The following is an 18,168-nucleotide window of genomic DNA, read 5'->3' on the forward strand; positions in this document are numbered from 1 at the left end:
CTCATCCAGAACGCCGCAGCCCGTCTGGTGTTCAACCTTCCCAAGTTCTCTCACGTCACCCCGCTCCTCCGTTCTCTCCACTGGCTTCCAGTTGAAGCTCGCATCCGCTACAAGACCATGGTGCTTGCCTACGGAGCTGTGAGGGGAACGGCACCTCAGTACCTCCAGGCTCTGATCAGGCCCTACACCCAAACAAGGGCACTGCGTTCATCCACCTCTGGCCTGCTCGCCTCCCTACCACTGAGGAAGTACAGCTCCCGCTCAGCCCAGTCAAACTCCCTCACGACGCCAGGACAGCGGAGTCAATCACCACCTTCCGGAGACACCTGAAACCCCACCTCTTTAAGGAATACCTAGGATAGGATAAGTATTCCCTCTCACCCCCCCCTTTAAGATTTAGATGCACTATTGTAAAGTGACTGTTCCACTGGATGTCATAAGGTGAATGCACCAATTTGTAAGTCGCTCTGGATAAGAGCGTCTGCTAAATGACTTAAATGTAAATGTAAGATGGTGTGCTTTCACCGTGAAGCCTTTTTGAAATCATAAAATTCTTGTATATCCTACCACAGTGTATCTTTAAAATGGTGTATAATACTTGTATGTTTGAGGAATTGTGAAATTGGAATTTCTGTTGTTTTGAATTTGTCGCCCTGCAATTTCACTTGCTGTTTTCGAGGTTGGACGCTACCGTCCCGCCGGTGCCAGACAGGTTAAAGCATCAGACAAGTTCAGTACGTATATTTGATTTTATAAAAACACATGGGGCAATTGGCAGAAAGAACAGATGACTCTTGGTTGACCAAGATGTATTTTAGTTGGAGACGGAAATAGAACATGATTTTGGGGCTACCAGGTGGCGCAGAGGACACTGCATCTCAGGGCTTGAGGCGCCACCACAGACACCCTGGATCAAATCCAGGCTGTATCACAACCGACCGTGATTGGGAGTCCCATAGGGCTGCGCACAATTCGCCTAGTGTCGTCCGGGGTAGGCAGTCATTGTAAATAAGAATTTGTTCATAACTGACTTGCCTAGTTAAATAAAGATTACATTTTTTTTTAAATGGTGTTTTATGACTAACCCTTTTTTACACATCCGCCAAGGCACCAACTTTGAGAAGGGTTTAAAGCAAAGGTTTCAAACCAATTAATGAATGTAATTTAATCTAGGTCTGTCTTGCCTTTAATGTAAGGGTAATTATACAATGACTTATCAACAGCTCTAATAATTTGCCTCCACAGGCAGTTCTAGAATATACTATATATCCTAGAAACCTGGTTAAACTATCATTATGACATCATGGATGAATTCTAGAATATACTATATATCCTAGAAACCTGGTTAAACGATCATTATGACATCATGGATGGCCAGTCCTTGTATTCATAGTGTAGTGAATTCAGGGAGTAGCCCTGAGCTGAAGTCAAACTTGGGTCCAACGACTGTCAAGTCAACACCATATAATTGTTATGCCAAGATGTCTAAACTTCTTGACGAGGTCGCTAGGTGTTGGGTTACGGTTTCTACAATAGTGTTCTCTATGAACGTGAGAGTGGTTACACTTCTCCTTCCCCCATCCCTCAGCTGTTTACCAAACCAAGTCTCTGGGCAGCCATTTTGTTGCTGTTTAAAAAACCCACACAACCCAGCAATACGCAGTTCAAACAATAACATTACAGATTTGTCATTCCACCACTGTTTTGGTAATAAGATGATTATGGGGTTGGAGAAATGTTACATGGTTTCTAAACATTAGAGTAAAAAAAAGCGTATTTGGGGATCTGATGGGGTACAACAGTTGAACTAAGCTCATGAAGCATGTGTTATATTGTTCAAGAATCATTAATCAGGGAACGCTTTCTCAAAACCGTCTTATGGCTGAATTCATCCTTAGAACCATTGGATGCCTTAAGATGCGTTTGGGAAACCGGGCCCAGATATCCAGGTTCCTCCTCTCCTTTTACTGTAACATCCTCCTCTTTCACTCTGAACGCGTCCTCCTCTTCTTTCACAGTAACGGCCTCACTCTCTACTTCTTGTTTTACTGTGATATTCTCCTCTTCTTTAGCAGGGGAGTAGCTTAGTGACCACATGGTCGAGGATGTTAGCTAGCTAATGTTAATAACTGACTAATAACAACACCGTACATGTGATATTAAATTGGATAACTAGACGACAGAAGTGGGTTTAAAACACAGTGGCTAATATACACTAAAACGTCTAAAGAGCTTATTGGTTCGGCTACTTTGTCTAGCAAGCTACCGAGGTGTCTGACTAACTGTTGTTGCTGCTGTTGAAAGAAGCGTTCCGTCCACTAGATTATACGTCACACCAACAGCATAAATTTAAATTCCCAGACCGCCATCTGTTGACTGGAGTGGGTAAACGCAGTTGAGTGAAATGTATATTTTATCTTCAGACAAGTTAAAGTGTAGGAAGCATTAGTTTTTACCCACCAGTGTAACAATACAGTGTGGTTAAAGACTTAGTAAGCTAGTTGTAGACACGATATGGTTACCTATAAGTACAAACATTTATGTTTTTGCGTAATTACAAATTAATTAACTATGGGACTCCCAATCACGGCCTGTTATGATACAGCCTGGATTTGAACCAAGGTCTGTAGTAACGCCTCTAGCACTGAGATGCCGTACCTTAGACCGCTGCGCTGCTCGTGTGATAACATTACACTCGGTGTAATACACTCAGTGATAAAGGTATGGGATTCTGGGTAATCCCCAGAAGATTTTTGGAGAATTTGAAAATTGAGTGGTCCTGGGATAGAAATGTATAAAGTTGACATTACATCATAAAATCCACGTTTTACATCGTACATTATAATTTTATGTTTTAGTAACTACTGTTGTTGGTTTGGTGTCAAATAAGCCTCTTTATATGTTATTTGCCGAATCTCAGTTTTCCATGTGGGTTTTATGCTAAAGTTCCCTCTTTCAAGTTGATATCTAACTGGAAAATGCATCTTCTTTAGGAGTGCTATTTTTACCTTTTGACTACTGATCATTCATCCACACGGTGTGTCTCATCAATGCAGGTCATTTATGGCAAATGTATAAAGTATATGTTTTATAAACTCATGAACACCAGCCAGTTTATTAGCCCGGTTTTGTTAGTTTAGGTGTATTATACTTCTTCGCCAACAGAGGGGGACATTAAGTCATTTTCCAGTTTTATTTTATATATTTTGATACTAAAATGGGTGACAGTTTATTCTGATGTAGTGAATATGAGACACATGGAAACAATTGATTAATTTAATATAGTAAATTAGGAATTAGTAGGAATTGTTAAATCCACTATATACGATCACAATGATTTTGATAGACATTTCAATTGTTTTTTTGTTAGTATATTATAGGGCAGATTTATGGAGAATTGCTGTGGGAGTGATATTTATATCCCGTCACTACTGATCATTCATCCATACTGTGTGTGTCCTATCATTGCAGCTTTGGAAATAAATTAACTATCCATTCATTGCTCCTTCCTGTGTTGACTCACTGACTTGAGAGACGGGACGAGGAAGGTCACACTAGCTCGATATCTAGTTCAAGGTTGCAAAAGTTTTTACATTTGGATTTTTTTTTTATTGAATATTGAATATTATTAACATACAATATACTTGCAGTGAAGCCACTCAACAACTATATCACACCAGTCACCCAACAGACTCCCATTCAGAGCGACACACAGAAGCATCCAGGGTCAATGGCCTGCTCACCGATCTACCACCAGGCCAAAAATCGTGAACCCGAACCCTCCAAGATCCCCAATAGCTGTCCCTCAACCATCCGAGAACCCTCCCACAATCTCCCCTCAGGAAGAAAAATAAAAAATACAATTAATTCCATTCCCCACCCCCAAGAACCCCCCAATGCACCAACAACCAAGAGAATGAACTAAAGAGAAAAAAGGAAAAGACAGAAGAAAACAGCAAACAACAATTTAAAAATAATAAAACAAAATAATACATTTAAAACAAAGGACATCAATGACAACTAAAATCATAACAGCAATGCCAACTGTATATGTTTGTGTGCATGTCTGGCACTATTACATGTATGTGTGTGTTCTTGTCTGTGTTTAATTGAATGACAGTGTGTGTATATATATATGCATGTGTTCAAACACCTACATGGCATCAGCCTCAGGCAAACCGGCATTAGTTGTGAAAACGCTGCCACTTAGTGTCATTCAAATGTACTTTTTATTATGTTTGTTTTTTTGACTTTTATATTTTGACCATCATTCAATCTCCTATCATCTATCTATCACGAGGTAGTCACCTGGAATGCATTTCAATTTACAGGTGTGCCTTGTTAAATGTTAATTTGCCAAATTTCTTTCTATCTTAATGCATTTGAGCCAATCAGTTGTATTGTGACAAGGTAGGGGTTGTATACAGAAGATAGCCATATTTGCTGAAAGACCAAGTCTATATTTTGGCAAGATCAGCTCAAAAACTAAAAAGAAATAACAGTCCATCATTACTTTAACACATGAAGGTCAGTCAATGCGGAAACTTTCAAGAACATTGAAAGACTCTTCAAGTGCAAGTCGCAAAAACCATCAATCACTATGATGAAGCTGGCTCTCATGAGGATTGCCACAGGAAAGGAAGATCCAGAGTTACATCTGCTGCAGAAGATAAGTTCATTATAGTTAACCTCTTCAACCTATGGGGGCGCTATGTCATTATTGGATAAAAAGACGTGCCCGTTTTAAGCGCAATATTTTGTCACGGACCGATTTGTCAACACAAATAATATTTTTTGTAAAAACGGAACATTTGCTATCTAACTGAGAGTCTGCTCATTGAAAACATCTCAAGTTCTTCAAAGGTAAATTATTTTATTTGAATCCTTTTCTGTTTTTTGTGAAAATGTTGCCTGCTGAATGCTAACGCTAAATGCTATGCTAAATGCTACGCTAGCAATCAATACTGTTACACAAATGCTTGTTTTGCAATGGTTGAGAAGCATATTTTGAAAATCTGAGATGACAGTGTTGTTAACAAAAGGCTAAGCTTGAGAGCAAATAGATTCATTTCATTTCATTTGCGATTTTCATGAATAGTTAACGTTGCGTTATGGTAATGAGCTTGAGGCTGTAGTCACGATATCGGATCCGGGATGGCTCGACGCAAGAAGTTAACTGTGAAGACACCACAACTGTGCCTATGAGATGGTTTGGTATGAATCGGACCGCAGAGGGAAGGAAATGCAGCCAACAAGTGCTCAGCATATGTGGGAACTCCTTCAAGACTGTTGGAAAAGCATTCCAGGTGAAGCTGGTTGAGAGAATACAAAGAGTGTGCAAAGCTGTCATCAAGGCAAAGGGCGGCTACTTTGAAGAATTTCAAATATAAAATACATTTTGATTTGTTTAACACATTTATGGTTACTACATGATTCCATATGAGTTATTTCATATTTGTGTTGTCTTCACTATTATTCTACAATGTCGACAATAGTTCAAATAAAGCAAAAAACATTGAATTTGTAGGTGTGTCCAAACAATTGACCGGTACTGTGTATGCATTTTGGAGGAGAACTGATCCTAGATCTGTACAAAGACATAACATCTACAGCAGGAACAACTGTCTGTGTTAAAAAGGCCCAGCTGGATTGAATTGAGCTATTTAAAATTACATATTTGAATCTTAAAAAATGTGTTCTGTTAGTCAATACAAGACAGGGTATGTGGAGGCTTGGCATATTAGTGGGAGATTTGGGGGAATAGTGATAGATTTTTGGAGGGACCCTTGTCCATACAGCCAATCAGTGAGCAGCTTCCCTTCTCCCACGTTGCAGGCAGTTCTGTTACTCACAACACTTCCCCTGCTTTCCATAACAATGGTATAGCTTCCCCTGCTTTCATCAACAATGGTATAGCTTCCCCTGCTTTCATCAACAATGGAGTAGCTTCCCCTGCTTTCCTCAACAATGGAGTAGCTTCCCCTGCTTTATCAACAATGGAGTAGCTTCCCCTGCTTTCATCAACATTGGAGTAGCTTCCCCAGCTTTCATCAACAATGGAGTAGCTTCCCCTGCTTTCATCAACAATGGAGTAGCTTCCCCTGCTTTCATCCACAATGGAGCAGCTTCCCCTGCTTTCATCAACAATGGAGCAGCTTCCCCTGATTTCATCATAGCATAGACCCATGTGATTTGGTTACTTTTCAGTCAGTGCATACGGGAGAGGGGTGTCTGATATCTGCAGGTCAATGCAACTGAGAAATATGATCCTTGTAATTATTCTATGTGAATATCAGCAGTGGTAATGATTGTGAAATATTTTATTAATTTCATGAGAGCAACATGATAATTAATGATTTCCGGACACAACTCATGTTATTCTGGTTGAACAGTGAGAGACTAGTTGATTAAGGAGTGGGGATTTTTTTTTTATAATTAGGAAATAATATGTTATGTTTTACTCGTACCTCAGCCAGCATTGTGAAAGGTTATGAAATAATATGTCATGTTTTACTCGTACCTCAGCCAGCATTGTGAATGGTTAGGAAATAATATGTCATGTTTTACTCATATCTCAGCCAGCATTGTGAATGGTTAGGAAATAATATGTCATGTTTTACTCGTACCTCAGCCAGCATTGTGAATGGTTAGGAAATAATATATCATGTTTTACTCGTACCTCAGCCAGCATTGTGAATGGTTAGGAAATAATATGTCATGTTTTACTCGTACCTCAGCCGGCATTCGGAATGGTGTCTGAGGTGGTGACATACTAGACCAGGGCAGTAAATCTAATACTTAGTTGTTTTTAGTCATGCATGAAAGGGCTGAGGTGGTTCTGTGGTTATAAGTTACTGACCTTGGAATACATTTCTGGCCATGCTGACAGGGTCTGAATCAAACCCAATATTAAAAGGGGAAGATTGGTCAAGAGGGTGATGATTATTGTTGTTCTACTGCCTGATTGTTATGCAACAACACTGTTTACAAAAGCTTTGATAAAGAACAAGAAGGCCCACACACTGTTTACAAAAGCTTTGTTAAATCAGCACAACAGTTTTCAGCTGTGCTAACATAATTGAAAAAAGGTTTTCTAATGATCAATTAACCTTTTGAAATGATCATCTTGGATAAGCTAACACAACGTGCCATTGGAACATGGGAGTGATGGTTGCTGATAATGGGCCTCTGTACGCCTATGGAGATTGTCCATAAAAAATCTGCCGTTTCCAGCTACAATAATCATTTACAACATTAACAATGTCTACACTGTATCTCTGATCAATTTGATGTTATTTTAATGGACAAAAAACATGTTTTTCTTTCAAAATCAAGGACATTTCTAAGTGACCCTAAGTGAAACCTTTGAACGGTAGTTTACATCCTGATGTATTGTTACACCATGTAGGAGCAGTATAGACCTAGTCTGTTCATTATATACATCTACATGATGTATTGTTACACCATGTAGGAGCAGTATAGACCTAGTCTGTTCATTATACACATCTACATGATGTATTGTTACACCATGTAGGAGCAGTATAGACCTAGTCTGTTCATTATATACATCTACATGATGTATTGTTACACCATGTAGGAGCAGTATAGACCTAGGCTGTTCATTATATACATCTACATGATGTATTGTTACACCATGTAGGAGCAGTATAGACTTAGTCTGTTCATTATATACATCTACATGATGTATTGTTACACCATGTAGGAGCAGTATAGACCTAGTCTGTTCATTATATACATCTACATGATGTATTGTTACACCATGTAGGAGCAGTATAGACCTAGTCTGTTCATTATATACATCTACATGATGTATTGTTACACCATGTAGGAGCAGTATAGACCTACAGTAGCTAGCTACATATTTAGATTTAGTGTTACATAATGAAACTGCCTTAAATGTTTTATTTGCACTAATTAAAAAACACATTCCTGTCTTTGTATGTCTCAATATAATGGTATTATTTAATGAAACCCATTAAACTGCGTTTCCCCTCCAGTCAGCAAACGGTGACATGCGTCTTTCAGGCGACGCTGCTAGCGTGACGTATAATCTAGTTCACGGTTCTTCAGAAATAGCTCGTCAACCACCTCGGTAGCTTGCTAGCCAACATAGCCGAAAGATTCAAGATTTTTATACGCTTTCGGTGTATATTAGCTACTGTGTTTTAGACACACTTCTGTCGTATCTAACTTGTTAACCTATTTAATTTAATATTACGTTATTTTGTATTAGTCAGCTATAGTAGCTGGCTGGTTAAGTTAGCACTGGTCTACATTTACATTTACATTTAAGTCATTTAGCAGACGCTCTTATCCAGAGTGACTTACAACTTGGTGCATTCACCTTATGACATCCAGTGGAACAGTCACTTTACAATAGTGCATCTAAATCTTAAAGGGGGGGGGTGAGAGGGATTACTTATCCTATCCTAGGTATTCCTTAAAGAGGTGGGGTTTCAGGTGTCTCCGGAAGGTGGTGATTGACTCCGCTGTCCTGGCGTTGTGAGGGAGTTTGTTCCACCATTGGGGGGCCAGAGCAGCGAACAGTTTTGACTGGGCTGAGCGGGAACTGTACTTCCTCAGTGGTAGGGAGGCGAGCAGGCCAGAGGTGGATGAACGCAGTGCCCTTGTTTGGGTGTAGTTGCTAATGATAGCTACCTAACATCCCCGACCATGAACTCCCTAACTCCCTAAACTCCCTAAACTACTCCCCTCCTGTTAAAGAAGAGGAGGTCTGCTGGACGGAGAAAGAAGCTCTGGGGCTGAACATTGTTGTGAAAGAGGTGGAGGAGGATGTTACAGTAAAACAAGTAGAGGGTGAGGCTGTTACCGTGAAAGAAAAAGAGAAAGACGTTTCAGTGAAAGAAGAGGAAGACGCGTTCAGAGTGAAAGAGGAGGGGAGATTACTGTCACATTGGATGAAGAAGAGGAGGTTGGAGATCTGTTCAATACCAGTAAGTACCGTCTCTGCAGTCGTTGAACCAATATGCAGTAAAGGGGTTTTACACTTTAATGTTGTTCTATAGGAATGGCTGAAGCTACACTGTAACATGTAGAACATCAAGAGTGGACCATCAACAAAACGTGAACAATTGATGAAATGCATCCAATGACAATGCCTGACATACTGTAGTCCTCAATATCTCCTATTAGATTAGCCCAATATGTAGTCTTAAAGGGGCAATCAGCAGTTGTTACATCCATTTAGGGACTTATACATTAATGATCTGTACCCATTGTTTCTTGAAGAACTCACTTATAAATGCCTCATGAGCTTAGTTCAACTATCGTACCCCATAGAACCCAAAATATACGTTTTTTTTACTCCAATGTTTATCAGTAAATGTAAACAAACACTTTATATCCTCAACATGATTAATTGATTTAATTGAGTCTCAAGCATTTCTTAAACATTTAAATGTAATTCTTTAATTTCAGAATAAGTAATGTAACAAAATGTGTAAAAAAGGGAAGCGGTCTGAACTTAATGAATGCACTAGGGCCCCAACTAAAACAAATCTTGGGTCAACCAAGAATCATCTTTTCTTTCTACCAACCGATTGGTAGAAATATTATAACGTGTATTTTTCCATAAATAGACACACCCCATGTCCTTGCCGTGTCTGAATCCTGGTTTTGGAAGGCCACCAAAAATTCTGAAATTTCCATCCCCAACTACATTTTCCCTCAAGGTAGAACTGCCAAAGGGGGAGGACTTGCTATCTACTGCAGAGATGGACTAAAAAGTTCTGTAATACTTTCCAGGTCTAAGCCCAAACAGTTCGAGCTTCTAATTTAAAAAAAAATATCTCCAGAAATTGTTATGCAAGTGAGTGAGGACCCAAAAGCGACTTAACAGAAACTGAGTTTATTTAAGTCCAAACAAAAATAACATAATCCTCAATCCTTTACAGGAAATGTCAAAACGGGGATAACAGAAATCCTCTAGTAGTAGAGGGGAATTGCAGTATAAGCGGCAACCGACTGCAGGTCCCTTCGGGTAGGCGCGGGCCGTAGCTGACAGAGACACCTGCTCACACGCAGCATCTGATGATAGGCAAAACACGACAGGACGGAACAAGAACACAGCAACAGCAAACAAGGATCCGACAAGGACAGAAGCAGAAACAGAGAGAGTAATAGAGACTTAATCAGAGGGCAAAATAGGGGACAGGTGTGAAAGAGTAAACGAGGTCGTTAGGAGAATGAGGAACAGCTGGGAGCAGGAACGGAACGATAGAGAGAGAGGGATAGAGAGAGGGAAAGAAACCTAATAAGACCAGCAGGGGGAAACGAATAGAAGAGAAAGCACAGGGACAAGACATGACAATATATGACAATACATGACAGAAATAAGTCTTGCACTGTTGCCGCCTGTTACAGATCCCCCTCAGCTCCCAGCTGTGCCCTGGACACCATATGTGAATGGATTGCCCCCCCATCTATCGTCAGAGTTCGTTCTGTTAGGTTACCTAAACTGGGATGCCTGGTTGTTCTTTAAAAGTAATTTCCTCACCACCTTAAATTAGCATGCCCCTTTCAAAAAATGTAGAACTAAGAACAGACAGAGCCCTTGGTTCACTCCAGACCTGACTGCCCTCGACCAGCACAAAAACATCCTGTGGCGTACTACACTAGCATTGAATAGTCCCCACGATATGAAGTCAGGAACCAATACACACAGTCAGTTAGGAAAGCAAAGGCTAGCTTTTTCAAAAATAAATTTGCATCCTGTAGCTCTAATTCCAAAAAGTTTTGGGACACTGTAAAGTCCATGGAGAATAAGAGCACCTCATCCCAGCTGCCCACTGCACTGAGGCTAGGAAACACTGTCACCACCAATAACTCCACGATAATCGAGAATTTCAATAAGCATTTCTCTACGGCTGGCCATGCTTTCCTCCTGGCTACCCCAACCCTGGCTAACAGCTCCGCAACCCCTGCAGCTACTTGCCAAAGCCTCCCCAGCTTCTCCTTCACCCAAATCCAGATAGCTGATGTTCTGAAAGAACTGCAAAACCTGGACCCATTCAAATCAGCTGGGCTAGACAATCTGGACCCTCTCTTTCTAAAATTATCGGCATCCATTGTGGAAACCCCTAATATTAGTCTGTTCAACCCCTCATTAGTATCGTCCTAGATTCCTAAAGATTGGAAAGCTTCCGCGGTCATCCCCCTTTTCAAAGGGGGTGACACTATGACCCAAACTGTTATTGACCTATATCCATCCTGCCCTGCCGTTCTAAAGTCTTCGAAAGTCAAGTTAACAAACAGATCACTGAACATTTTGAATCCCACCGTACCTTCTCCGCTGTGCAATCGGGTTTCCGAGCTGGTCACAGGGGGGTGCACCTCATCCACGCTCAAGCTACTAAACAATATCAAAACCGCCATCGATAAAAGACAGTACTGTGCAGCCATCTTCGTCAACCTGGCCAAGGCTTTCGACTCTGTCAACCACTGTATTCTTATCGGCAGACTCTGCTGCCAATGGACTGGAACGAATTGCAAAAATCGCTGAAGTTGGAGACATATCTCCATAACTAACTTTAAGCATCAGCTATCTAAGCAGCTTACCTATCGCTGCAGCTGTACACAGCCCATCTGTAAATAGTCCAGTCCTTTTTTGCTCTTTTGCACACCAGTATTTCTACTTGCACATCTATCACTCTATCATTACATTACATTACATTTAAGTCATTTAGCAGACGCTCTTATCCAGAGCGACTTACAAATTACTTCGCTACTATGGCCTATTTATTGCCTTACGTCCATACTCCATTTGCACACACTGTATAAAGATTTTTGTATTGTTTTATTGACTGTACGTTTGTTTATCCCACTTGTAACTCTGTGTTGTTTTTGTCACACTGCTTTGCTTTATCGTAGCCAGGTTGCAGCTGTAAATGAGAACTCTTTCTCGACTGGCCTACCTGGTTAAAAAATAAAAAATAATATTTGTCACTTTACTGACAACACCCAAATGGATACTGACATTAACGCGGTTCTTCAATAATTACACATCATTCTTTATACTGTAGCTGTTTTGTTAGTCACATGTTCAACTATCATCAGCTGATGCCAGTCAAATTTCAAACATCACAACATGCAACAACAACCAAAGTGCTTCTTCATTCTTTACTCTGGTAAAGACATTTATGCCGTGCTCCAAGTTGGATCCAACATCCCTAACAAATTGATGTTATAATGTTATTGTCTGCTTGATTTACAGTCGGGTCTCGTTAGTCTGTTTGGACACGGAGATACTTAGCTCATAATGTGTAGAGAACTGTTCCTTGATGGATAGACTATTGTACAACACACACAGCTATTTTCCTATATTTGTTCATAGGTGAAGTTATGGGTCCTGCAGTAGGTTTGTGTTGTTGTTAGGTGAAGTTAGGGGTCCTACAGTAGGTCTATGTTGTGGTTAGGTGAAGTTATGGGTCCTACATTAGGTCTATGCTATTGTTAGGTGACGTTTTGGGTCCTACAGTAGGTCTATGTTGTTGTTATGGGTCCTAGAGTACATCAGCTGATATCTCAAAGTGCTGTACAGAAACCCAGCCTAAAACCCCAAACAGCAAGCAATGCAGATGTAGAAGCACGGTGGCGAGGAAAGACACCCTAGAAAGGCCAAAACCTAGGAAGAAACCTAGAGAGGGACCAGGCTATGTGGGGTGGCCAGTCCTCTTCTGGCTGTGCCGGGTGGAGATTATAACAGAACATGGACAAGATGTTCAAATATTCATAAATGACCAGCATGGTCAATTAATAATAATCACAGTAGTTGTCAAGGGTGCAGCAAGTCAGCACCTCAGGAGTAAATGTCAGTTGGCTTATCATAGCCAATCATTAGGAGTATCTCTACCGCTCCTGCTGTCTCTAGAGTTGAAAACAGCAGGTCTGGGACAGGTTGCACGTCCGGTGAACAGGTCAGGGTTCATAGCCGCAGGCAGAACAGTTGAAACTGGAGCAGCAGCACGGCCAGGTGGACTGGGGACAGAAAGGAGTCATCATGCCAGGTAGTCCTGAGGCATGGTCCTAGGGCTCAGGTCCTCCGAGAGAGAGAGAGAAAGAAAGACAGAATTAGAGAGAGCATACTTAAATTCACACAGATAAACCAGATAAGACAGGAGAAGTACTCCAGATTTAGCAAACTGACCCAGACTGATCCTAGCCCCCCGACACATAAACTACTGCAGCATAAATACTGGAGGCTGAGACAGGAGGGGTAAGGAGACACTGTGGCCCCATCCGATGATACTCCCGGACAGGGCCAAACAGGAAGGATATAACCACACCCACTTTGCCAAAGCACAGCCCCCACACAACTAGATGGATAACTTCAACCACCAACTTACCATCCTGAGACGAGTCCGAGTATAGCCCACAAAGATCGCCGCCACGGCACAACCCAAGGGGGGGCGTCAACCCAGACAGGAAGATCACGTCAGTGACTCAACCCACTCAAGTGACGCACCCCTCCTAGGGACCCCTCCTCTTTCTCTCCTATGAAAGAGCACCAGTAAGCCAGTGACTCAGACCTTGTAATAGGGTTAGAGGAAGAGAATCCCAGTGGAGAGAGGGGAACCGGCCAGGCAGAGACAGCGGTTCGTTGTTTCAGAGCCGTTCTGTTCACCTTTACACTCCTTGAAACCGAGTCTGCGTCTCTCACATGGGTAGGCAGACCATTCCATTAAAATGGAGCTCTATAGGAGAAAGCCCTGCCTCCAGCTGTTTGCTTAGAATTAGAAGTTGTGTTACTCTTACCACATTGGTGACCCACTTGAATCAAAATGCAACACTTCAAAATGCAGCAAGCTGTTTTCTACAAATTGTCCTCTAACCAGGGATGTACACATTACTCCCAGATTCCGTGTGGTTTTTGAGCTGTTAGTTTTAACAGGACGTGCACCCTCATCTCCCCTCTCGGCACAAATGATTTTAGCATGATATCGATGAGTGATGACAAATACGTGTTGCATTCCCTTGTTTAGCGACCCCTATATTTAAAAGCATCACTCCCAAATGTAGCTGACTCTTCTGCAGGTTGTCCTCTAACCAGTGAGGTAAAAGATATCTCCCATTTCCATGTGTTTTTTGTTGTTGTGTCAGTTTCAACAGCACATACAACCTGATGTCCCCTCTAAACGATATCAGTGATTTATTGCTACTTGTCAAAACAACAGCGTTTCTGGTGCTTGTGCAGTTTATAAGGAGCTTGTTTTAAAAAATACAAGTAATATGATTATTGTGGCAGATGTTTGTGTATATAGCATATGTTAGGTTTTCAATTTATCCCAAACTGTTTCTGCATATTGGTTATTGATTTTGACACGTTAAAACTGTGTTTTGACATTGGGCTATCCCACCAAGCAAAATGTTATTGAAAAGATGTTGAAAATATGACTATGCAATCAAATATTTCATATTTACATTTCATGTAACATTTGGTAGTGATATTTATTCATGCAACCAACTGACAATTTTTTGGTACAATTATATTAACATTGTTGCCCTGTTTTTAGAATATCATGGTTCATTCTCAGATGTGCCAAACCAAATGTACTAGAGCATGACATTGGGGACTGGGCCCTGATCCAACAACATGCCTATCGAGTGAACCCTGAAAAGAGAGAGAAGCTCTGCAGTGAGGTGGAAAGTTACTAGGGATATCGCAGGAGTTTCCTCTTGAAATCAAACATGTCTGTGGTAAGGACAACTTGGTTGCTGATTATCTCTGGGGTGGGCAGTCAAAAAGTTTTGTGTTTTGCGTTTAGCCAGTGTGTTACCATGATCACAATTTATTTGGAGTTTTATCTCTTATTCTTTTCCGTATTGAAACTGCACTGTTGGTTAGGGGCTCATAAGGAAGCATTTCACTGCTGTATTCGGCGCATGTGACTAATACAATTTGATTTGATTTTTGTTTGGGCTCGTTCCAAGGGGACGAGAGTTCTAGAAGCTAGTGAGTTTTAGGAAGACGCGAGTTCTATAAACTAGTGAGTTTTAGGATTCTATAGAAAGAAAAAGGAGAAAAAATAATATGATAGTTTATTATTATTTAGGAATGTGTTTTTTAAAATTGTTTTTAATTGTAGACAGCCAGTAGACACCATGTTTATATTGGTGAAGGTGAAATATTGTAGTTGACTATAATGTGAAATGGAAATTGTTTTCTGTTGGTGGTGCGCAAACTTGTCCAACAAAAATATAGGACATATTTGTTGTCTTAAGGGGGAAGGTGTTACAGGCTTTAGTTTTTCTATTTATGTTTTAAGGTTGGACTTTAGCACATGTAGCACGTGTAGCTCGCTAGCAGTGATTGGTGTCACCTCGTTAGTCAATATGTGTTACATCTTCCAGTGGACACCCCCACAGGCCTATACAGGAAGCCGATGGACGGGAATTCCCTGTCTGTCTGAGATACATTGGTATCGAACATGTTAAGACTCCTAGGGGAGTGGTGTCACGTGATGCAGCGAAGCTAAGAAATAGCTCCCGATAAAACTTTAACAAACTTGTACTAAAACTCGATAACTTCACCCATACTGATTACTACACTTTAGCGAAGTGTGTTGATATGCCTACGAATCAAAAAAAGACAAGGGAAGCACCGAAACAGGCCAAGAGTCGGCGAAGAACCTCTGACCATGGCCTCCTCGGAAAAACAAGATGGCCTTATTACTGCTAGCTGGGCTGTGTCCCACTACCCTGCCTTATTACTGCAGAACTAGTAGGACTGCTTTGCTGGATTATACTATAGCTGACTGACTGATCAAAGACGTCAGATCCCATGTAAACATAGCTTACTGACAGATCAATGAGGTCAGATCCCAATACCCATGTAAACATAGCTTACTGACAGTTCAATGAGGTCAGATCCAATGTAAACATAGCTTACTGACAGATCAATGAGGTCAGATCCAATGTAAACATAGCTTACTGACAGATCAATGAGGTTAGATCCCCTGTAAACATAGCTTACTGACAGATCAATGAGGTAAGATCCCAATACCCATGTAAACATAGCTTACTGACAGATCAATGAGGTCAGATCCCAATACATATGAATTGCGAACAGGTTGATTGTAGCGGTAGTCGTTTCGATGGTGATGTACTTTACAGTTATTTAGACCGCGGTGGTTATTGGAGTCATGGTTTCCTGGAAGAAACCGTTGTTGTGCATCATCTTTCAATGCTCCAATATCTGATAATGACCAAACCTGTATAGGTTAAACTTTAATCAACCTGAAAGCGTTGCTTCATAGTAGAAACATCTGTTGGGTTGGTAGAATGTGGAAAGACACACCTCATTGGATAATATTCCCTGTAGTAGAAATATCTGTTGGGTTGGTAGAATGTGGAAGTAGGTTTTAAATTCATATTTATTACAAATCTGCAGTTGTCTGACTATTATATTATTATTTTATGAAAGAAATGTAAAAATGCACTTTTTGTCTGGAAATAAAATAAACATTTATCTGCGTTACCCACTCCTGTCAACAGACGGCGATGTGCGTCTTTCAGGCAATGCTATCAGCGTGAAGTATGATCTTGGAATGTCTACACATTCTAGTTATCACTAGTTGTGCAATTTAAATGTTTAAATATGAAATGTAATTTTAGCTTCTAAATGATATACTTGTTTTCAATAAGTAAACTTGGCTCAATCAGTGGCCACGCCCAAGTGAACAGACATTGGTTGAGAACTATGAAACACGCCCTTCTCTCCCCCACTACAAAACCCCATTGACTGAAGTCAACCTCATGTTCCAGATGAGGGTAACGCTGAAAGCATGAATTTCGACTCTAGCCAGACTATAGTACAAGCTGAGTTGAGGCAACTTGGTAAGAACTTTGAACTCTTATATGAAGAAGAAGCGATACATCCTAAACGTCGAGTTATCAGCTGCAAACGTATGTGGCCTAGGAAGGGACAGACAATCTCCTGAGAACGACAGGGTACAACGTATCCGTTTTATGACACTACGACCAGACGGATTCTACAAGGGACGAGGGCGATCTCTGCTGGGCAAACCAGTCTTCCATCTTCGACCCATCATGACACAGTTACAAGAATGTTAATATACTTTTATAATATTCTACAGGAAGGCCGTCCAGACTGGGTGATTTCCCTGCTTTCATAGATAAAATTGCGATTCTAGCCTCCTCTTCTGTTATAGTCCAGTCCAAATTAAATTACTATTTTTTTAATCATCAATAACGTACCTGAAAAGGGGGAGAAATCATCACGAGAGTGATACGATATCATTTCCTCAATGAGAACTTTGAGTGCAATGAGGAAAGACCGCGATTTCCCCGGGAACTTGGGTGGAGACCAGAGCAATATGATCTCAGGCTCATAGATTAAGAGCATTTAGTAGACAGGTTAACACTTCTACCCTTACATAAGGCACCACAAAATAAAGTAATCAATATAAATTTTACACATTCCTCTCACAATTTGTACCCTTTGTACGCTTGACGGATTTAAACTTTTTAACACAATTATATGAATGTTATCAATCTATATCAACTAATACTGAATGCATGATCTTTTTAACCCTAGATGTTTTAAGATCCTCACATACTATGAACTTACTAATACTTTTTAATGTATAACAGGCTATGAATATTACCAATAACCTGTCACACATGGTGTTGAATCTAAATCTTCCTCACACTTCCCCACACTTTCGGAGTTTATATCAACATATAACTCTACTATGGCATGATCTGTAGGGGCGGCGGGCATTGAACATTATCCCAGTACACACCTGACTGCAGGACATTGAGGAAAATGTCTCGTTGGGTGTTGGATCCTGTGTTTTACATTATAGCCATTACCATATATATGATTGAATATTATCTGCTGAATATTATGTATGTGTTATGCAACATAGCTGACTTGAAACATTGTTAAAAGCTTCAGGGCCATGGGCCTTTCTCATGATGGAAAAATACAGAAGACAGGACCTATGTAGATAAGATAAGTAATCCCCCCCCCCCTTTAAGATTTAGATGCACTATTGTAAAGTGACTGTTCCACTGGATGTCATAAGGTGAATGCACCAATTTGTAAGTCGCTCTGGATAAGAGCGTCTGCTAAATGACTTAAATGTAAATGTAAATGTAGAGCGT

The sequence above is a fragment of the Oncorhynchus gorbuscha genome, unplaced genomic scaffold (assembly GCF_021184085.1).
Source record: "Oncorhynchus gorbuscha isolate QuinsamMale2020 ecotype Even-year unplaced genomic scaffold, OgorEven_v1.0 Un_scaffold_39:::fragment_4:::debris, whole genome shotgun sequence".
Classification (NCBI taxonomy): Eukaryota; Metazoa; Chordata; class Actinopteri; order Salmoniformes; family Salmonidae; genus Oncorhynchus; species Oncorhynchus gorbuscha.